Raw genomic sequence first — 23,268 nt, forward strand, 5'->3', positions numbered from 1 at the left:
TAATCCTAATAATAATCATCATAATCATCATAAGGCTACAATAATATAATAATAATATCTGACATTCATTTGGTGTGGTCATGATTTAATGTGATAAGTTACATCACATCATATTCAATATTGACAGGCATAAATCATCTTATGATTATGTGTCATTTAGAAATTAATTATGGCATTCCTGTATACACCCTCATCAGATTAAAAACTCAGCCTTCAAAGATACTAGTTTATACAGGAATGCCCAGGTTGACATGGAAATAGATTTTCATTACTGGACCATTTAAGAGAAAAATATTACAATTTTACAAATGGGTGAGTAAGCATATTGTCCAAAATGGAGCAGGGAATCAGGTATTATTTTCAATGAACAATCTGACCCATGAAATCATAACTCGTGATAGAAAAGGAGGAGAGATAACTATTATCATGATATATATAGCAGAAATATGCCCAGCCATGCAGTGGAATAATAAGTCATTCAATATTCGCAGTATTATAGCTGTGTGTCAATCAAGTAAGTGATAACAAATTGCCTTAACGTAGCCTTAGGACCCTGAGGAAATCGGCAGGTCGCTGCAGGAAAGGTGCGCGCGGTGATTTGTACGCGCTGCCTCTCACAGCACGCGTATAGTCCATTTGATAGCGGCTCTGTATTCACAGGTAGAGCGGGATTAGGCATTTACTCCAGGGGACCCTCTCGGGTTTGGCCGCATTCTCGTTGATTTATCTCACATCTGAACGCGATTTCTCTTCATTTCACCATTTCCTCTCGTTTCGGTGCCAACGCAAGGGCATTTAACCGGCAAAAGGGACATTTGCAAACGTTTTACAAAAAGTATGGACCAGTTGTAGATCAAACAAACAGTGAACAACTAAACAGCCGAAGAACGACCGAAAAGAAGGTGAGTTATTGAGTTATTCAACCACTTGGACAAGCAGCAGAGGTTAATTGTGACAACGTGATATGGCGCGGTCTGAAAAGTTCAAATCTCCTTCCTCTAATGATGTAGTAGTGAAGACACATTTGTAGCCTATGAATTGTGAAAGAAAATGACTCAACCTGTTGATTAACTTTAATCTGAGTAGTGTGTGTGTGTTTGTGTGTGTGCGTGTGTGTGTGAGAGAGAGTGTTGGGGGGGGGGGGGGGTTAACGGTAGCCTAAGTGTGTGAATCTAGGCTACATTAGTCGTTTGGATTTAAATATATTGATGACGCACTCATTTTGCACCTATAGGTTACACTTCCCGTTAATGAAACAAGATGCTTCAAGAAAGCCGGTCATATTTTCGTTGTCTATTTTTACTCGTTTAGGTTAATAATAATAATACTTTTTATGAGAGTTTATTAATTAGTAATTTACGTTGCATGGATGTGCAATCTATACCCTGCATTTGTTAGGTAATCCCCATGGGAGGACAGTGTTGATAGACCTCTGGAGAACAGTCATTATCATTTTATTTTATTTTTAAGATATGATATTAAACACTAATTAGCCCAGTGCCCACCCATAGTTTCTCACCTATGGTCATGGGTAAATGAAGCCACGTTAGTGCCTGTACCAATTTTTGAATATAATAGAATTGAAACTATGCCAGTCTGTAGTTTCTCTTGTGTTCTATATTGCACATTGGAGGCCTGCATACGTTAGCGATAGAAAGTTGTTCCGCAAATGCAGCACATCACGACAAGAGCTGTCCATTCATTGTGGTGCTGAAAGTTAGAATGGCAATTTTTAGACTGGGTGGTGGTGGCATCAAGGGTGATGCAGAGAGTACATGTAATAGTAGTTAAAATTGTATTCTAAGGATTGTCATAATCTCTTTGTCTTTTATTCCGGTGGGTCAATTTATTGTCAACCTTTGCACATAATAGCATGGAAACTATGGCTACAATATCAGTGAAGTGTAGCCTACATGTATCACACCAGTGGTGCTTGATAGAGGGATTAAAAGGAAAGCTAATGTCTCTTGAACTTCTCCTCCTCCTTCATTAACATTGCTTGCTTGTCCCTTTATCTTGGGGAGTTTAATTATCTGTGATTACAGAGTTTCTTGTATTATCCGTTTGAGGGCCTGCCCTTACCCCTCACATGGAACACACACACACACACACACACACACACACACACACACACACACACACACACACACACACACACACACACACACACACACACACACACACACACAAACAAATTGGTATTTGTCTGGTTATTCACTCTGTCAGTTTTATTCAATAAAAATGGAGCAAATGGAATTAACTTACTCAAAACATATCACCTCTTGGTTCCTCCTTTGGGTATAGGCCTTTATTTGATTTCCTCTACCAATAAAGCATAGTATGCCCACGTCCTATTACACATTTCCCACTATGATACCAGCTTTCAGCCATTAATAAAGTCAATCACACAGTTTATACTTTAATTTTCTATTTCTTTGAGAGACTATAGACTTTTTATTATTAAATGTGCTGTATCATGGGAAACTACAGGGGAGGAAGAGGGAAGTACTTGTGTTGACTGTTACCCTTCTACCTCCTCCTGTTGCCTGTCATGGCCGACATCACTCATCCAAATCACAGACTTACACAGGGCATGTCCAGTCATGTGAATGTGTAACGGCATTGAATTTCAATAAAATATCCTTATGCATTATTGATGGAGACATAATACAATGTGTTTATAGCTGTGTAATGATTACAGAAAGGGAGTTGACTAGGGCAGGGACTGGTCATTTCATTCCACTATTGACTGACTGACATGTCTGGGAGGGGTTTTCACCTCATGCTCATTTCACTGCAAAGGATACATGTTGTTTGTTCCTGTCTGTCTCAGAGACGGACAGCCACTGGCCTATCAGTTGGACTGATGTGCAAAAGCCCCAAATCAAGAATAAGGAGGTTGAGAAATGACAGACAGACAGTCTGACAATTGACAGACTGACAGACAGAGAAACTAAAAAGGGTAAAACTATGAAAGAAAAAGTAATACTGAGAGTAATGTGCACTTATTTTCCAGATTCATATTTTTACACTATTTTGTGTTGGTGTAATGTCTTTGTAATTCAAGCCTGGGAGAGGATAATGTGTGTATATTTCTGAGTGTGTGTGTTTCTCTCCTGATCCCTCCAGCGTATTCCAAGCAAAGCGTCTATATTTCCCTGGAGAGATGTGTCTTCTCTGTGTCTCCCATCTCTTTCTCTCTAAGGGACTGTTGCTACACCACGTCACTCCACCATTATTGCATTTCTCACTTTTCAGAAGCAAAATGTCTTTCACATTATAAAGGTGTGGAGAGGCAGAGAGGCTACTTGCTTATTCAGTCTGGTAATGCAGTATCTCAGCCTTGGAAAAGACGAGATAGATTAATATTCATGAGTAGTTACTTTGGAAGGCATTTTTATGCTTCACTGTGGGGGCAAAGTGAGTTTTCCTTGGAAAACAAGCCTTTGTGAGGCTGAGAGCTCGTCAGACGTCAATATTCAGTATCAAGACAAATGTGTGCAAATGGTTCTCGGTGGGGGACTGTCTGCTGTAATTAAAGAAGAGCTGACACAGACTCAGACTGTTTCTATGATTGTCTCTCTGTATGTGCTGATGATTGTCTGCATCACTTTGTTTAAAGGGAAGACAAAGAAGAGGAAAGAAAGGAAGTAAAATAGAGCGAGACAAAGATAAAGAAAAAGCTGAGAGAAAGAAAAAAGGAAGGATGTTTGAAGTAGGGCCAACAATAAGACAGGCACACAGGGTGAAAGAAAGAATGAAGGATGATGGACACAGAGAGAGAAACAACACAAAGATAGTAAAGAAGAGAGACAAAAAGAGAGCAAGGGAATGAACGATGGTTAAGGACAATTTTAATTATCAACCTTTCTGGCCTTTCAATCAATAGACTCTATTTACTGGGTGCTCTTCTGTGCTTCTCACCACTCAGTTGGTACACATGTTCTAGGAGATGGATGTTTTGGGTAATGACCCATATCCAATGTATGGACTTTGTCCTCCTCAATTGCTATAAGAAGTGAGTTATAATTCATGGCTTCTGCTCCCGGGTTGCCCAGGGGGAATCAATATCAGCGCACCTCCATTGCCAAGATGCCACCTCATCATTGTCCAGGCCATTGTTGTAATGTGGGGCTACTTTGCAAGTTGTTCTCCCCTTAATGTGGAATAACGACAGCTGCACATTTTATTTTTCCGTTTGTTGATTGAGTGCCTTTTTATTGAATTTCCATTTAAGCGGTTGTTTCTCCAAACCTTCCCCTCCGTTCATTTCACAGCAGAGAGACACTCTGCACTGCTGGCGTTGGCTGCGCTGACAAATAGAAAACAGAATCTCAGGCAATGTGTGCAATTATTATTATGATTTTTAAAAATGTTTACATGCAGTTGAAGTCGTAAGTTTACATACACCTTAGCCAAATACAATTAAACTCAGTTTTACACAATTCCTGACATTTAATCCTAGTAAAAATCCCTGTCTTAGGTCAGTTAGGATCACCACTTTATTTTAAGAATGTGAAATGTCAGAATAATAGTAGAGAGAATGATTTATTTAAGCTTTTATTTCTTTCATCACGTTCCCAGTGGGTCAGAAGTTTACATACACTCAATTAGTATTTGGTAGCATTGCCTTTAAATTGTTTAACTTGGGTCAAACGTTTCGGGTAACCTTCCACAAGCTTCCCACAATAAGTTTGGTGAATTTTGGCCCATTCCTCCTGACAGAGCAGGTGTAACTGGGTCAGGTTTGTAGGCCTCCTTGCTCGCACACGCTTTTTCAGTTCTACCCACAAATTTTCTATAGGATTGAGGTAAGGGCTTTGTGATGGCCACTCCAATACCTTGACTTTGTTATCCTTAAGCCATTTTGCCACAACTTTGGAAGTATGCTTGGGGTCAGTGCCCATTTGGAAGATCCATTTGCAACTAAGCTTTAACTTCCTGACTGATGTCTTGAGATGTTGCTTCAAAATATCTACATAATTTTCCTCCCTCATGATGCCATCTATATTTTGAAGTGCATTAGTCCCTCCTGCAGCAAAGCACGCCCACAACATGATGCTGCCACCCCCTGTGCTTCATGGTTGGGATGGTGTTCTTCGGCTCTTCGGTTCTTCTTCCTGCCCCTTTTTCCTCCAAACATAACGATGGTCATTATGGTCAAACAGTTCTATTTTTGTTTCATCAGACCAGGGGACATTTCTCCAAAAAGTACAATCTTTGTCCCCATGTGCAGTTGCAAACCGTAGTCTGGCTTTTTTCATGGCGGTTTTGGAGCAGTAGCTTCTTCCTTGCTGAACGGCCTTTCAGGTTATGCCAATATAGGACTCATTTTACTGTGGATATAGATACTTTTGTACCTGTTTCCTCCAGCATCTTCACAAGGTCCTTTGCTGTTCTGGGATTGATTTGCACTTTTCGCACCAAAATACGTTAATCTCTAGGAGACAGAACTCCTCCTTCCTAAGCGGTATGACGGCTGCGTCATCCCATGTTGTTTATACTTGCGTATTATTGTTTGTACAAATTAACAGGCATTTGGAAATTGCTCCCAAGGATGAACCAGACTTGTGAAGGTCTACAATTTTTTTTCTGAGGCCTTGGCTGATTTCTTTACATTTTCCCATGATGTCAAGCAGAGGCACTGAGTTTGAAGGTAGACCTTGAAATGGATCTACAGGTACGCCTCCAATTGATTCAAATGATTCATTTTCTGGAATTTTCCAAGCTGTTTAAAGGCACAGTCAACTGAGTGTATGTGAACTTCTGACCCACTGGAATTGTGAGACAGTGAATTATAAGTGAAATAATCTGTCTGTAACCAATTGTTGGAAAAATTACTTGTGTCATGCACAAAGTAGAAGTCCAAACTGACTTGCCAAAACTGTAGTTTGTTAACAAGAAATTTGTGGAGCGGTTGAAAAACGAGATTTAATGACTCCAACATAAGTGTATGTAAACTTCCTACTTCAACTGTACATATGTCCTTAGTCATACCAGGAATCATTAATAGATGGTTATTCATTCGTTTTTGGTCAATTGAGATGGAGATGTGTATGGCTGATGAGTGAGAACTGTGTTAAAACCTTTGTGTGTTGCTAACATGCTGTGTTGATGTGTTGTGTTATGTTCCAGCATCTATCCACAGGCAAGAGGTCAGCATCCTGCAGTCCAGTCAGACAGATCATCATCTGTAACCCCTGACAACAGACCTTCTCACTAAGCCTACCCTACTCAGCCTTATGACTGTCTATCATACTCACTGACAGGCCCCCAGTATCCCTCTACCTCTCTGATAGTTTTAATACTTCCTGTCTCGCTCTATTAGCCCCTGTAATGCAGTGTCATAAGAATGGCTGACTGGCTGTGGAGCGCGACTGCATCCATCTCCCGGTCTGTCTCCCCACAGACAGGCCTATTCCTCTCTGACAATGGCCTTTTTTCCATTGGATTTACTCAACTCCTGCGTCCTCTCTTCTTCGTCCTCTCTTGCCTCCTTTTGAAAAAGATCAAATCTGATCGAGGAGAGGGGACGTGAACGAAAATGCACTTGCATGAAATTAGACTCTCCTTCTCCACTCGCCTGTCATTAAGCAAATTACGTTTACAGTGGTGAATCCCAAAATAACTGTTTAAACTGATAAAAACAAATTAAATTAGTTGTGCAAGACATTTTATAGATAAAACGATAAGTAGCATATTGTTTTTAAATGTGTACATGCTTTTCTCCTCCGACAATACAAAAGCTGATTTAAAAAGGGGTGTGGCAGATTTTAGAACTCTTCCAAAAAAGACTCAGGTAGGATACACATTACTTTCCTTGATGAAAGGTGGCTATCGAAGAGGGGTGAACACTGTTCCGTTCACCTAACGAATTGACATATGTCACGACTTCCGACGAAGTGGGTCCCTCTCTTTCTTCGGGCGGCGTTCGGCGGTCGACGTCACCGGCCTTCTAGCCATCGCCGATCCACTTTTCATTTTCCATTTGTTTTGTCTCTGTCTTACACACCTGGTTTCAATTCCCCAATTACTTGTTCATTATTTAACCCTCTGTTCCCCCTTGTTTGTTTGTGAGTAATTGTTTATTGTATTGCAGTCCGTACTTGTGGCCTTGTATTTATACAACGTGTATTGTGATATTATTGAGTAAAATTGCTTTCATTACTCACATCTGCTGTCCTGCGCCTGACTCATCTCACCAGCTGCACACAGACGCTTTACAACATCTCCTCGACCACTCGACCACTTATCGGTTTCCGGGTCATGGACGACAGAGGAGAGAGGGTGGAGGACAAACTTTTGTCCAAATGAGAAAAGGCCACAGTCTGCAATTAGGTCTTCCACAGTCTGGATATTCGGTGTTTCACAGGTATATCTAAAGTCTACTCTTCATACATATGATGAGGTCTGCCACAGGTAGAGATCGATTCATCCCACTTTGAGTTTCCAGGTTCAGCCATATGTACTAGGCTTCATCTATCTTCCCCTTAGGGATGGCAAAGGGCCACACAAGGTGAGAGGGGACTTTCATCCCAGGTCAGTCTCTCTGCTCTAGGGAGGTTTCACACTAGCTTTACACAGTCAGATTAGTGATAGAGGCCATGCTCCTTACGGCCCTTGTCAACTGTGTGACCTCCTGTGAAGGATATCCTCCCTCAGGGACCTTTCAGTGGAAAGTTAAAGAACAGGCACCCACACAACACACCAGGCCAGGCCACTATCATTACATCTGGGTGGGTAGTTATTCATGGGAAGATTTGATTTGATGTCTGTTCTTGCTGTGTGTGCATTTTCCCTCACTACTACCGTGTGTGTGTGTTTTTGGTTTTACTCTCCTTGTGTGGACCAGATGCCCTCACAAGGACAGTAAAACAAGGCCAATTCTGGGACATTTTGCTGGTACCCACAAGGACATTTTTTACCTTAGGGTTAGGGTTACAATTAGGGCTAGGGTTAGTGGTTTGGGGTTAAGGTTAGGGAAAATAGGATTTTGAATGGGAATCAATTGTTTAGTCCCCACAAGGATAGTAAAACAAACATGTGTGTGTGTGTCCTCCTTCTCTGCTCTGAGGGTGGGATTCAATAGTACTGTTCAGTGTCCCAGGAGACTTCCTGCTGGGCCCACTGATTTGGTCTCCAAATCTTCAGGAGGAACTAGCCAGTGGCAGACACTTCCTGTACTTACATTCTCCTTCAGCTCCCTGGCACCTGCTGATCAGTCATCACACACCAATGTATGGCTCTGAGATGTGTGAGATGCATGTGGAGGAAATGTCATTGTCTTAGCTGACCTGGTTGAGGAACAGAGTTACAGTACCATCTTCTGTCAATGATAGGGTTGGTCAATTTCTTCAACAGTTGATCAGGTCTATATAATTATCAAACTTATATATTGGCAGTAGAAAGGAAACACAGACTTTTTGTTTCAGTATTAATAATTATCCTTTAGTAAAACAATTGTAGGCAGAAGTTGGTACAGAGTCCAGTATATGATAGCTCTCCCCAGGTTCTGCAAGGGTTCTAAGACATCCTGCAACTTATATAGCTCAAAAGCATGCTCGACCAAAGCCCGACACTACACCACAGATACAGGGTGACATTTCCCGGCTGTGGTGGATGAATCAGAATTAGTTGGGTAACATAGATAATTAAGATGTTTAATTAGTATAATATGCTTATGTGAGATACTTGTCATTAGAAAGTGTCTTTTGGACTCTGGTGTCTTTCAGTTGCACGTTTCCCTTAGCTGGGGCTCAGTCACTTGGGGCCCAGAGAGGGGAGAGGTCAGGCTTGTTTTTTTACATTTCTCTGTAGCTATGCAGAATATCAGCAAGAGAGGAGGACAGAATGAAATATTGTCTTCATATGTGAATGTGTCTTTACCTATTCTTAAGCTCTTACATCTAGATGTTCCGCGAGCGGAACATCTGCTCCAATATCCAATGATGGGCGTGGCGCGAAATACAAATTCCTCTAAAATCCGAAAACTTCCATTTTTCAAACATATGACTATTTTACAGCATTTTAAAGACAAGACTCTCGTTAATCTAACCACACTGTCCGATTTCAAAAAGGCTTTACAGCGAAAGCAAAACATTAGATTATGTCAGCAGAGTACCCAGCCAGAAATAATCAGACACCCATTTTTCAAGCTAGCATGTAATGTCACAAAAACCAAAACCACAGCTAAATGCAGCACTAACCTTTGATGATCTTCATCAGATGACAACCCTAGGACATTATGTTATACAATGCATGCATGTTTTGTTCAATCAAGTTCATATTTATATCAAAAACCAGCTTTTTTACATTAGCATGTGACGTTCAGAACTAGCATACCCACCGAAAACTTCCGGTGAATTTACTAAATTACTCACGATAAACGTTCACAAAAAACATAAAAATTATTTTAAGAATTATAGATACAGAACTTCTTTATGCAATCGCCATGTCCGATTTTAAAATAGCTTTTCGGTGAAAGCACATTTTGCAATATTCTGACTAGATAGCCCAGCCATCACGGGCTAGCCTATTTAGACACCCACCAAGTTTAGCACTCACCAAACTCAGATTTACTATAAGAAAAATGTTATTACCTTTGCTGTCTTCGTCAGAATGCACTCCCAGGACTTCTACTTCAATAACAAATGTTGGTTTGGTTCAAAATAATCCATAGTTATATCCAAATAGCGGCGTTTTGTTCGTGCGTTCAAGACACTATCCGAATGGTAAAGAAGGGTTACGAGCACGACGCATTTCGTGACAAAAAAATTCTAAATATTCCATTACTGTACTTCGAAGCATGTCAACCGTTGTTTAAAATCAATTTTTATGCTATTTTTCTCGTAAAAAAGCGATAATATTCCGACCGGGAGTCGTTGTATCCGTTCAAAGACGAAAGAATAAAAACATGGGGTCGTCTCGTGCACGAGCCTGAGTCCCATTGTCCGCTGATAGACCACTTAGCAAATGCGCTAATGCTTTTCAGCCAGGGCCTGGAATTACGTCATTCAGCTTTTTCCCGCCTTCTGAGAGCCTATGGGAGCCGTAGGAAGTGTCACGTAACAGCAGAGATCCCCTGTTTTGGATAGAGTTGATCAAGGAGGGCAAGAAATGGTCAGACAGGCCACTTCCTGTAAGGAATCTTCTCAGGTTTTTGCCTGCCATATGAGTTCTGTTATACTCACAGACACCATTCAAACAGTTTTAGAAACTTTAGGGTGTTTTCTATCCAAATCAAACAATTATATGCATATTCTAGTTACTGGGCAGGAGTAGTAACCAGATTAAATCGGGTACGTTTTTTATCCGGCCGTGCAAATACTGCCCCCTAGCCCCAACAGGTTAAGGTCCTGGAGTGGCCTAGCCAGTCTCCAGACCTTAATCCCATAGAAAAGCTGTGGAGGGAGCTGAAGGTTCGAGTTGCCAAACGTCAGCCTCGAAACCTTAATGACTTGGAGAAGATCTGCAAAGAGGAGTGGGACAAAATCCCTCCTGAGATGTGTGCAAACCTGGTGGCCAACTACAAGAAATGTCTGACCTCTGTCATTGCCAACAAGGGTTTTGCCACCAAGTACTAAGTCATGTTTTGCAGAGGGGTCAAATATTTATTTCCCTCATTAAAATGCAAATCAATTTATACAATTTTTGACATGCGTTTTTCTGGATTTTTTTGTTGTTATTCTGTCTCTCACTGTTCGAATAACCCTACCATTTCAATTATAGACTGATCATTTCTTTGTCAGTGGGCAAACGTACAAAATCAGCAGGGGATCAAATACTTTTTTCCCTCACTGTAACAGCGTGGTTTAGTTCCTTCATATATTTACTCAAATCATCATCCAGTGCATTCAGGTCAGTCAGTTTTGGAGTCATTGGTCTGTGTAAAGGAACATTCATTGGACGGCCAGTTAAGAGCTCATGTGGGCTAAGCCCTGTTCCGCGGTTCGTACTATTGCGTATTTTCATCAAGACTAAGGGGAAACACTCTACCCATGACTTCCCTGTGGAGTGGCATGCTTTGGCAAGCCCCCCTTTTTTGGTTTGGTTTGCCCTCTCAGTAATCCCATTACTTTTTGTTTGGTTGATACAAACAAACTTCAGATCTATCCCCATTTGAGCAGCCACCTGTGCAACCACATCTCCTGTGAAATGGGTGTCATTGTCTGTGGAAAGAACTTCCAGAATACCAAATCTAGGGATGATATCCCTTACCTGAAGTTTCGCTACTGTTTTGGCATCACAGTGCACGGTTGGAAATGCTTCAACCCACCTGGTAAAGCGGTCAATTATTACCAGGTAGTATCTCTTTCTTTCCTTTCATTCAGCCATGTCTATGAAACAGGTCGGCCGGCGCTGGAAATTTCCCTGGTTTCAGGGGGTACCCTTACCAATGTTGTATTGAATGTATGTGGTACATTTATACACGTTTGTTTTGCAAATTTCAATGAGATTTGGACAAAACCAGGTGTCAGATATTAGTCTTACCACCTCCCCCTTGGCGCATGACCCACCCCGTGGGCCAGGCGACACACATAGGAGACGAGAGGTAAGGGCAGAACAGGTTTGCCAGAGATGGACTGCCTCCACAGGCCATTAGGGCCCCTAGAGCAACGTCTAGACTCCCACAAAGGGTCCAGATCAGTGATTTCAGATGTACACGGGGAGGAAAGCATAACAGCATGAGAATGGCAACGAGAAGCAGCACTCCTAGCAGCAGTATCAACAGCTGCATTACGCAAACTAACGCTGTCAGTGTTACCTGTGTGGGCAAAAACCTTTAGAATAGCCAACTTGGCAGGAAGCAACATTGCTTCCAGCAAGGCTTCTGTCTGTAAACAATGTTTAATAGGGGTACCAGACGTGTTAACAAGTCCCTACCTTTCCAAACCCCTATCCAAGACAGGCAAACGCCAATGGCGTATGCGGAGTCAGAATAAATGTTAACCTTCAAACCACTACCTAATTTACATGCTTCATTAAGGGCCAGGAGCTCAGCTTGTTGTGCTGAGCATTGTTCAGGCAAGGGCTGTTCAATCAACAAGGACCAATCCCGTGAGACTATACCAAACCCTGCATGTTTCCTACCAGTCTCCCTATCAATAAGTGCAGAGCCATCAACAAAGAGAGTAACATGAGGGAGCTCAAGAGGTTCATGATAAAGGTCAGGTCGTACTTTTGAATCAAATTGGACTTGGTCAGGAAAATGTCTCTACCCAGTAGGCTAACGGGAGTGGCCGGAGAGTTCAGAAAGGGAGTCTTAATAGTATTACCTTCCCCCAGGTCAATTGTTGTATCTTCAGTCCAGTATAGCTTTTTATTTATTTTTTATTTTATTTTTTATTTCACCTTTATTTAACCAGGTAGACTAGTTGAGAACAAGTTCTCATTTGCAACTGCGACCTGGCCAAGATAAAGCAAAGCAGTTCGGCACTTACACAACACAGAGTTACACATGGAATAAACAAACATACAATCAATAATACAGTAGAAAAATATATTAACAGCATGTGCAAATGAGGTAGGATAAGAGAGGTAAGGCAATAAATAGGCCATGGTGGCAAAGTAATTACAATATAGAAATGAAACACTGGAATGGTAGGGTGTGCAGAAGATTAATGTGCAAGTAGAGATACTGGGGTGCAAAGGAGCAACATAAATAAATAAATACAGTATGGGGATGAGGTAGATTGGATGGGCTATTTACAGATGAGCTATGTACAGGGGCAGTGATCTGTGAGCTGCTCTGACAGCTGGTGCTTAAAGCTAGTGAGGGAGGTAAGAGTCTCCAGCTTCAGATATTTTTGCAGTTCGTTCTAGTCATTGGCAACAGAGAACTTGAAGGATAGGCAGCCAAAGCAAGAATTGGCTTTGGGGGTGACCAGTGAGATATACCTGCTGGAGCGCATGCTACGGGTGGGTGCTGCTATGGTGACCAGTGAGTTGTGATAAGGCGGGGCTTTACCTAGCAGAGATATCCCAGCGACTCCAATCGACCGCAGTGACTTAGATGTGAGTCCCAGGCCGAGGTGTTGGCCTGTAGATCCAATGCAGGAGGTGTGAGCTTCAGTGTCTATTAAAAATGGTACCTCTTGCTCGTTGACCTTCAGAGTAATGATTGGTTCTTTGGTACCATCCGGAAATATGTACTGGTGACACTGGAGAAGGGGTCAGGGCATCCCTATTGTTGATTATTCTGCGTTGGGAACCACACCTGGTTTGTTGCAGGAGGCTGTTGGGGCCATCCATATTGTCGACCATTCATTGCTTGATACTGGGAAAAAACAGGTTGAGGCTGTCCAGTGTAGGCTGGTCTTCCACCTCTACCAACTTGGTAGTTCCCTCTGCTAGCATTCCTTCTCCATTGACCTCTTCCCCTCTGCTGCCAAGGTTGCTGCTGTGGTTGTTGTGGGCACATGTTTCTCATATGACCTGTCATTCCGCAATTCCAGCACACCAGCGGTTGTCTCTGTGTGGGTAGGTATGGTTGTGGGTTCCCATATGGTTGAGGAGGAAACTGAGTAGCAGGTGCTTGGGTAAACTGTGGATCAGGTGGTGGAGGAGGCTGCTGCTGCAGGTCAGCTGGGGTTACAGCCAACATTAGATTGTTGGTTTTTCCTTTCTTGAGTTGTGTGTCAAGGCCAGTCTTCCTTGCTTTTTCTTCAGTCTTCGTCTTTTTCCAGGTTCTGCTGTAATGTGGGGCAATTGTTTCGCTGCTGTGTCTAAGTCCCCAAAACTCTATGGTTTGTAATCATAATACGGTTGTCCTGTACCAGAGGTTTTGATCACCAGAGGGTAAGTTCCCACAGCATGGTCATATTCACCTGGCTGTGTCTTCATCCATTCAGTCCTTTTCATCGACAGTCTTTGAGATGTCCAGGGCTGTATGTTTTTAAATTCACCCTGTAATAGTGCTACCTCACTTTGCACCATGTTTGATAAGTGCCTTAGTTTTGCCCTCGAGCGATCCAGCTGCTGCTGCATACTCTGTGAACCGGCAGCACGTGCATGAGAGTCCTTCAGACTATCAGGAAACTCGCCTTCTTCTTCAATTTCAGCTCCACTTTCATGTTCTTTCAATTGTTCACGTTCTCTCTCCTCTCTCTTCTTTTCTTCCCACTGTCTTATCTATTGTTCACTTCTTGCTCTTTCTTCACTTTCCGCTCTCTCTCGTCTTATCTCCTCTTCTCTTCCTTTGTTAAATTGCTACCACTTATCCTTTTGTCTCTGTCTTCATCATCGCAATGTCGTGTGATTTTGTCAACAGCTTTATCCATTTCTCTCTGCACCTTCTTTTCTTGAGCTGCCATGAGGTCCTTTGCTGTGGTAACTCTAGGATAGAGAGGTGTTGATTGTGTCTTGGCATCATTCCATATTTCTCCACGTTCTTGATACATTTTACCCGGTGGTGGAGAAGAATTATCGCCTGGAGCTACTAGTTCATTTGGGAGTAGTGGATAAATTCCTTTAAACCTATCTCCGCAATAGGAAAGGGGTTGTGGAGCATTGCATTCTAGAGGAAACTTCTATATTTTTTATTTATTTTCCTGTCTTCTTTTCACGATGTCCTGCACATGTTGATATTTGGTTTTGTTAACCTCTATGGGACCGGCGGGACGAATTCGTCCCACCTACGTAACAGCCAGTGTAATCCTGTGGCACGATTTTTAAAACGTTTGAAATGCTATTACTTCAATTTCTCAAACATATGACTATTTTACAGCTATTTAAAGACAAGACTCTCGTTAATCTAACCACACTGTCTGATTTCAAAAAGGCTTTACAACAAAAGCAAAACATTAGATTATGTCAGCAGAGTACCCAGCCAGAAATAATCAGACACCCATTTTTCAAGCTAGCATATAATGTCACAAAAACCTAAACCACAGCTAAATGCAGCACTAACCTTTTATGATCTTCATCAGATGACATACCTAGGACATTATGTTATACAATACATGCATGTCTGTTCAATCAAGTTCATATTTATATCAAAAAACAGCTTTTTACATTAGCATGTGACGTTCAGAAAAAGCATACCCCCCGGAAGAATTTACTAACAATTTGCTAAATTACTCACGATAAACGTTCACAAAATGCATAACAATTATTTTAAGAATTATAGATACATTACTCATCTATGCACTCGATATGTCCGATTTTAAAATAGCTTTTCGGATGAAGCACATTTTGCAATATTCTAAGTACATAGCCCAGCCATCACGGGCTAGCTATTTAGACACCCGGCAAGTTTAGCCTTCACCAAAATCATATTTCCTATAAGAAAAATGGTCTTACCTTTCCTGTTCTTCGTCAGAATGCACTCCCAGGACTTCTACTTCAATAACAAATGTAGGTTTGGTCCCAAATAATCCATCGTTATATCCAAACAGCGGCGTTTTGTTCGTGCGTTCTAGACACTATCAGAATGCTAAATCACGGTCGTGCGCAGAACGTAACAAAACATTTCTAAATATTCCATTACCGTACTTCGAAGCATGTCAACCGCTGTTTAAAATCAATTTTTATGCAATTTATCTCGTAGAAAAGCGATAATATTCCGACCGGGAATCTGCAATTAGCTAAACAGCCGAAGGAAAATACTCCACGGGGGCGAATCGCCTAATTCTATTGTCCTCTGATGGGACACTTGGAAAAGGAGATAATGTGTTTCAGCCTGAGGCTGCCTCGTCATCGTTCAGGTTTTTCCCGGGTTCTGAGAGCCTATTGGAGCCCTAGGAATTGTCACGTTACAGCTAAGATCCTGACTCTTCAATAAACAGAAGCAAGAACAACAACACCTTGTCAGACAGGGTACTTCCTGCATGAAACCTTCTCAGGTTTTTGCCTGCCATAGGAGTTCTGTTATACACACAGACACCATTCAAACAGTTTTAGAAACGTTAGGGTGTTTCTATCCAAACCTGAACAATAATATGCATATTCTAGCTTCTGAGTTGGTGTAGGAGGCAGTTAAAAATGGGCACATATTTTTTCCAAAATTCTCAATGCTGCCCCCTAGCCCGTAGAGGTTAAATGACCCATCCATAGGCCATCTATATTCAAAAGCTTCTTTGGCCACTTATGCCATTTCTTTTTCCATAGTGGGGTATTTCCCAATTAAAAACTGTAGAGGGGTGGCGGGTTTCATTGCGACCGGCCCCTCAGACAACTCTGAGCTCCCGTCTGCCATATCTCAAAATGTATTATTATTATTATATATATATATATATATATATATTTAATGAATACAGATAAATGAATGCAAAATAACCCTATACGTGTCTAGTCTATCCATTATCTCACATACATTTATTTAAAGCAGGGTGATAAGTAAATGATAACAGAATACCATGGGTGGTGTAAAATAATCATCCTCTATGGAGCAACCACGAAATAATAAAGGGTTCAAGATGATTTATAACTGGTATAAACTTTAATGTAACCTCCACAACAATCCTGGTATCTCCATGATAAACTTCTCCTTCCAAGGCGGAAACTATTACTTCAAAACTATTTATTTTTAAAATAACATGGGTCAGTAACACACGGGTAGGTCTATTTCCTAATACAGCAAGGGTTTATACCCCCACAGGCAACTCTTTGTGCATCTGATCCGAATGTCCACTCAGCTAATTCAAATACACGGGCATTATATTGTTTATAACTAACTCCTAATTTAATGTCCCACCATCCAGTCATACCACACAGAAGACATGATACATAGAACAATTACAAAATACATAGAAAAATTACAGAATACCTTATCAAACCCTGCGGTGGCTTTGTATTCTCAGAAAACCAGTCATCTTCTCAGAACCTCAGCCAGCCACGTTGGGACCCAAACAGGAAGAGTGTGAACTTAGGCGGTTCTGCCCTTCTAAAGGCATCTGCAGGGCACAACACTCAAAACAGGTTTTAACACACACACACACAAACACACACACACACACACACACACACACACACACACACACACACACACACACACACACACACACACACACACACACACACACACACACACACGTCTCATAAGGAGACTTCACAGTTTATTAATAAGTTATTAACCCATTAAGATGTATGGGGTCTACACCTAACCCCTTCAATAGCTATTCATGATATACAGTACAGCTCCGTGCCATTAGGTTTGTGTGGTTGTCAGTTGTAAATTCCATATTTTAGGCTGGTCACTGGTTTGGTGGTGGTAGAGCACCTTTGCCTGCAGCCAAAATCAAATCAATCAAATGTTATTTGTCACATGCGCCGAATACCGTGAAATGCTTACTTCCAAGCCCTTAACCAACAATGCAGTTTTTAGAAAATAGACTTAATAAAATATTTATTAAATAAACTGAAGTAAAAAATGTTAGTTACACAATACAGGGGGTACCGGTACCGAGTCAATGTGCGGTGGTACAGGTTAGTCAAGGTAATTTGTACATGTAGGTAGGGGTAAAGTGACTATGCATAGATAATAAACAGTGAGTAGCAGCAGTGTAAAAACAAAGGGGGGGAGTGTAAATGGAAACAGTCTGGGTGGCCATTTCATTAATTGTTCAGCAGTGTTATGGCTTGGGGATAGAAGCTGTTGAAGAGACTTTTGGAACTAGACTTGGCACTCCGGTACAGCTTGCCGTGCGATAGCAGAGAGAACGGTCTATGACTTGGGTGACTAGAGTCTTTGACATTTTTCGGGGTCTTCCTCTGACACAGCCTAGTATATAGGTCCTGGATGGCAGGAAGCTTGGCCCCAGGGATGTACTGGGCTGTACGCACTACACTCTATAGTGCCTTACTGTCAGAGGCCGAGCAGTTGCCATACCAGGCGGTAATGCAACCGGTCAGAATGCTCTCGATAGTGCAGCTGTAGAACTTTTTGAAGATCTGGGGACCCATGCCTAATCTTTTCAGTCTCCTGAGGGGGAAAATGAATTTTTGTGCCCTCTTCACAACTTTTTTGGTGTGTAAGGACAGGCAGTGAAATATCAGGGCGGAAAATTCAAAAACAACAAAATGTCATAATTCAACTTTCTCAAACATATTATTTTACACCATTTTAAAGATAGAATTCTCGTTAATCTAACCACATTGTCCGATTTCAAAAAGGCTTTACAGCGAAAGCAAAACATTACATTATGTTAGGAGAGTACATAGACAAAAATAATCACACAGCCATTTTCCAAGCAAGGACATGTGTCAATAAAACCCAAAACACAGCGAAATGAAGCACTAACCTTTGAAGATCTTCATCAGATGACACTCCTAGGACATTATGTTACACAATACATGTATGTTTTGTTCGATAAAGTTCATATTTATATCCAAAAACAGCATTTTACATTGGCGCGTGATGTTCAGAAAATGTATTCCCACCAAAACGTCCGGTGAATGTGCACATCAATTTACAAAAATAATCATCATAAATGTTGACAAAATATATAACAATTATTTTAAGAATTATAGATAGACTACCCCTGGATGCAACCGCTGTGTAAGATTTTAAAATAGCTTTATTGAGAAAGCACATTTTTCAATATTCTGAGTACATAGCTCAGCCATCACGGCGAGCTATTCAGACACCCGCCAAGTTCAGGGCAACCTAAACTCAGAATTAGTATTAGAAATATTCTCTTACCTTTGCTTATCTTCGTCAGAATGCACTCCCAGGACTGCTACTTCCACAAGAAATTTTGTTTTTGTTCGAAATAATCCATATTTATGTACAAATACGTTTTGTTCGTGCGTACAGATCACTTATCCAAAGGCATAACGCGCGAGCGTGGAACGAGAGACAAAGTCAAAATGTTCCATTACCGTACTTAGAAGCATGTCAAACGCTGTTTAAAATCAATCTTTATGGTATTTTTAACGTACAATTGCGATAATATTCCAACCGGACAATAGCATATTCATTCAAGAAGAAAAAGAAGGAGGGGTGCGCTCGCGGGACCGAGCATATCCAATCCTTTTGTTGCCAGGCAGACCACTCAGAAACTGATTGCCCAGTGACAGGAAAATGCTCAAACCACTTTCTGTAGGCTTTAGACAGCCAATGGAACCCTTAGGAAGTGCAACGTCCCCCACAAACACTGTAGTTTCGATAGAGAATCAAAAGAAGAACTACAAATTCTCAGACTTTCCACTTCCTGCTTGGAGTTTTCTCAGGTTTTTGCCTGCCATATGAATTCTGTTATAATCACAGACACCATTCAAACAGTTTTAGAAACTTCGTCAGCAAACTTAATGATGGTGTTGGATTCGTGCTTGGCAACGCAGTCGTGGGTGAACAGGGAGTACAGGACAGGTCTAAGCATGCACCCTTGAGGGGTCACCGTGTTGAGGATCAGCGTGGTAGCTGTGTTGTTGTCCAGCCTTACCACCTGGGGGGCGGCCCATCAGGAAGTCCAGGATCCAGTTACAGAGGGAGATGTTTAGTCCCAGGGTCTTTAGCTTAGTGATGAGCTTTGTGGGTAATATGGTATTGAACGCTGAGCTGTAGTCAATGAACAGCATACTCACATGCAGTAGGTGTTCCTTTTGTCCAGGTGGGAAAGGGCAGTGTGGAGTGCGATTGAGATTGCATCATCTGTGGATCTGTTGGGGCAGTATGCGAAGTGGAGTGGGTCTAGGGTTTCTGGGATGATGGTGTTGATGTGAGCCATGACCAGCCTTTCAAAGCCCTTCGTGGCTACTGATGTGAGTGCTACGGCGTGGTAGTCATTTAGGCAGATTTCCTTCACTTTCGTGGTGACAGGGTCTATGGTGATCTGCTTGAAACATGTAGGTCTTACAGACTCGGTCTGGGAGAGGTTGAAAATGCCAGGGAAGACACTTGCCAGTTGATCCGCTCATGCTGCTCTGAGTACACGTCCTGGTAATCCATCTGGCTCCGCGGCCTTGTGAATGTTGGCCTTTTTAAAGGTCTTGCTCACATCGTCTATGGAGTGCGTGATCACACAGATGTTCGGAACAGCTGTTGATCTCATGCATGCTTCAGTGTTGCTTGCCTCGAAGCGAGCATAAAAGCATTTAGCCCACCTGGTTAGTTCGTGGCTGGGTTTCGCTTTGTAGTCAGTAATAGTGTAGTAGGATTTAATCTTAGTCTTGTATTGATGCTTTGCCTGTCTGTTGGTTCGTCTGAGGGTATTGGCAGAGGTTGCCTGTAATCCATGGCTTCTGGTTGGGATATGAACGTACGGTCACTGTGGGGACGACGTCATCAATCCACTTATTGATGAAGCTGGTGACTGCAGTGGTATACTCCTCAATGCCATTGGATGAATCCTGGAACATTTTCCAGTCTGTGCAAGGAAAACAGTCCTGTAGCTTAGTGTTAGAAGTTCACCTAGGGGTCATGATTGGGGCTGTACCAAATAAGACCCCTCCCTCTTTACATTTATAGGGTCCTAGACTACTGATTAACAATATATATACATTGTGAGGTTTTAATATTGTTCCACAGTTGTTTTCTAGTTCTCTCTCTCTCTCTCTTATAAAGAGACCCCTCTGAGAAATGTGTGACTGAGACAGAACTCTGCAGGGGAGTGTAGGAGATAAGACTACTCAGACATTCCACTATAAATCAACTTGGACATTTACTGCTAAGCTTTTAGATAACACACTAAAAGCCTTGTTTATATAGCTTTGTAGGTATGGTTTTGGCCTCATGAATAAAATATGATGTAGGTAGTGACATCACGAGGGCTGGATTTCGGGTTTGATAAAATAACATGGGACCTTTTCTTTGATGCAGAACTTACTCGGAAACATGTGCGCCATGTTCCTGATTGTCAACTTCTGTCTGCAATTGCATTAATAAATGTTTTTGAATGATTTAATTAAAGATATTGTCATAATGCTAATTTCACCAATGAGCCAATGATTTACAAGGACCCAAGAACAAACCCTAACAGTAGCATCCGCGTCATCTGACCACTTCCATATTGAATGAGTCACGGGCACTTCCTGCTTTTGTTTTTGCTTGTAAGTAGGAACCAGAAGGATAGAATTATGGTCAGATTTTCAAAATGGGGGGCAAGGGAGAGCTTTGTACGTGTCTGTGTGTGGAGTAAAGGTTATCTAGAGTATATTTTCATCTGGTTGCACATGTGACATGCTGCTAGAAATGAGGTAAAGCAGATTTAAGTTTTCCTGCATTAAAGTCTCCGGCCACTAGGAGCGCCGCTTCTATATGAGCATTTTCTTGTTTGCGTATGGCCTTATACAGCTCGTTGAGTGCGGTCTTAGTGCCAGCATCAGTTTGTGATGGTAAATAGACGGCTACGAAAACTATAGATGAAAACTCTCTTGGTAGATAGTGTGGTCTACAGGTTATCATGAGGTACTCTACCTCAGGCGAGCAGTTCCCCGAAACTACCTTAATATTAGACATTGCGCACCAGCTGTTATTGAAAAATAGACACACACCCCCACCCCTCGCCTTACCAGACGTTGCTGTTCTGTCCTACTGATACACGGAAAACCCAGCCAACTGTAAATGCAGGTAGCCTAGTGGTTAGAGCATTGGTTCCAGTAACCGAAAGGTTGCTGGATTGAATCCCCGAGCTGACAAGGTAAAAATCTGTCATTCTGCCCCTGAACACTGTTCCCTGGGCACCGAAGATGTGCATGTCAATTATGGTAGCCACCCGCACCTCTTTGATTCAGAGGAATTGGGTTAAATGCAGAAGACACATTTCAGTTGAATGTATTCAGTTGTACTACTGACTAGGTATCCCCCTTTCCCTATTATCCGTGTCATCGTTCAGCCACGACTCGGTTAAACATAAGATATTACAGTTTTTAATGTCTCGTTGGTAGGGTAGTATCAAACGGACCTCACCCAGTTTATTCTCCAGTGATTGCACGTTGGCTAATAGAACTGATGGTAGAGGCGTGTTACCCACTCACCGACTAATTCTCACAAGGCACCCTGATCTCCGCCCCCAGCATTTCCTTATTTTCTTCATGCTATTGAGAAGGATTTGGGCCTTGTCTGGGAGCAATGTTATATCCTTTGCGTCCGACTCATTAAAGAAAAAAAATCTTCATCCAGTTCAAGGTGAGTATTCGCTGTTCTGATATCCAGAAGCTCTTTTCGGTCATAAGAGACGGTAGCGTCAACATTATGTACAAAATAAGTTACAAACAATGCGAAAAAACTATCAAAATAGCACAATTGGTTAGGAACCCGTAAAACGGCAGCCATCCCCTCCAGCGCCATTCTGTTCAATATCTGCTGATATAGGTGTCTTAATGTTCTGATATGTTTTCTGCTGGGTGTCACATCTATGTATGTTCATATGGTTTTGTTGAAACTAAATCCTTGATATTTCCTGGCCCCTGACCATATGATTGCTGATCATTCTACCATATTAAAGGGCTGGGATGTATCGGTCTCTGCTGTGGTTTAGGATCAAGCCAGGGTGAGAGAGGGGGAACAGTGAGGGCACTGGAGTGAAAAAGCTGATTCTCCTCCATGCTTCATGCCCCAGTGCCTACATGTGATCTGTCTGCTGTGGTGTAGTGAGGGTTCCTGCTCTCTGATATTGGCAATCTGTTAGGGAGTAAGAGTGGATGCTTCCCCCTGTCACATGACTGGTAGGAGGAATGGATCATCCACATCCCTGTTTTACTCAATCTGCAACTGGATGTCGAACACCTAAACCAGGATTGATCCATGAGTATACAGTACATTAATAAAAGAGCAAGAAATCCCATTATATACAGCATTTGAACCCTGATGTGGGATTCTGCATGTAAACCTTGTGAGATATTGTAAGACATGTACTTGTTAGATAGATATCACCATGGACAAGGCCTTGCTGTGTGCAGACATCTGTTTTGTGTGCCTGTATGTGTGTAGGCATTTGCCTATGTAGTGTGCATGTGTAACAGTATAGCTTCCGTCCTTCTCCTCGCCCCTACCTGGGCTTGAAACAGGGACACTCTACACACATCGACAACAGCCACCCTCGAAGCATCGTTACCCATCACTCCACAAAAGCCACAGCCCTTGCAGAGCAAGGGGAACAACTACTTCAAGGTCTCAGAGAGAGTGACATCACTGATTGATTGAAACGCTATTAGCGCGCACCCGCTAACTAGCTAGCCATTTCACATCGGTTACACATGCTTTTCATGTGTGTTTGTGTAGTTGAGGAACAGTGCCTCCATGATTCAGGCTCTCTGGTGGTAGTGGTGGCAGGTAAACACATTATGGTAATGAGACGCTGGGGATAATGCTGAACCATTTAATCCTTA

The 23,268-nt window shown here is 42.0% G+C and overlaps 1 protein-coding gene across 1 annotated transcript in view; it reads left to right on the plus strand.

Moving 5' to 3' along the window:
- The first annotated feature begins 641 nt into the window (after positions 1–641).
- LOC115148314 (roundabout homolog 1-like) overlaps positions 642–23,268 on the plus strand; it is a 121,418-nt gene continuing 98,791 nt past the window's right edge. The window contains exon 1 of the mRNA XM_029690240.1: positions 642–902. The gene's annotated coding sequence lies outside the window, so the exon portion shown is untranslated. The remainder of the gene's footprint in view (positions 903–23,268) is intronic.

Source organism: Salmo trutta, chromosome 15, assembly GCF_901001165.1.
Source record: "Salmo trutta chromosome 15, fSalTru1.1, whole genome shotgun sequence".
NCBI classification, from domain to species: domain Eukaryota; kingdom Metazoa; phylum Chordata; class Actinopteri; order Salmoniformes; family Salmonidae; genus Salmo; species Salmo trutta.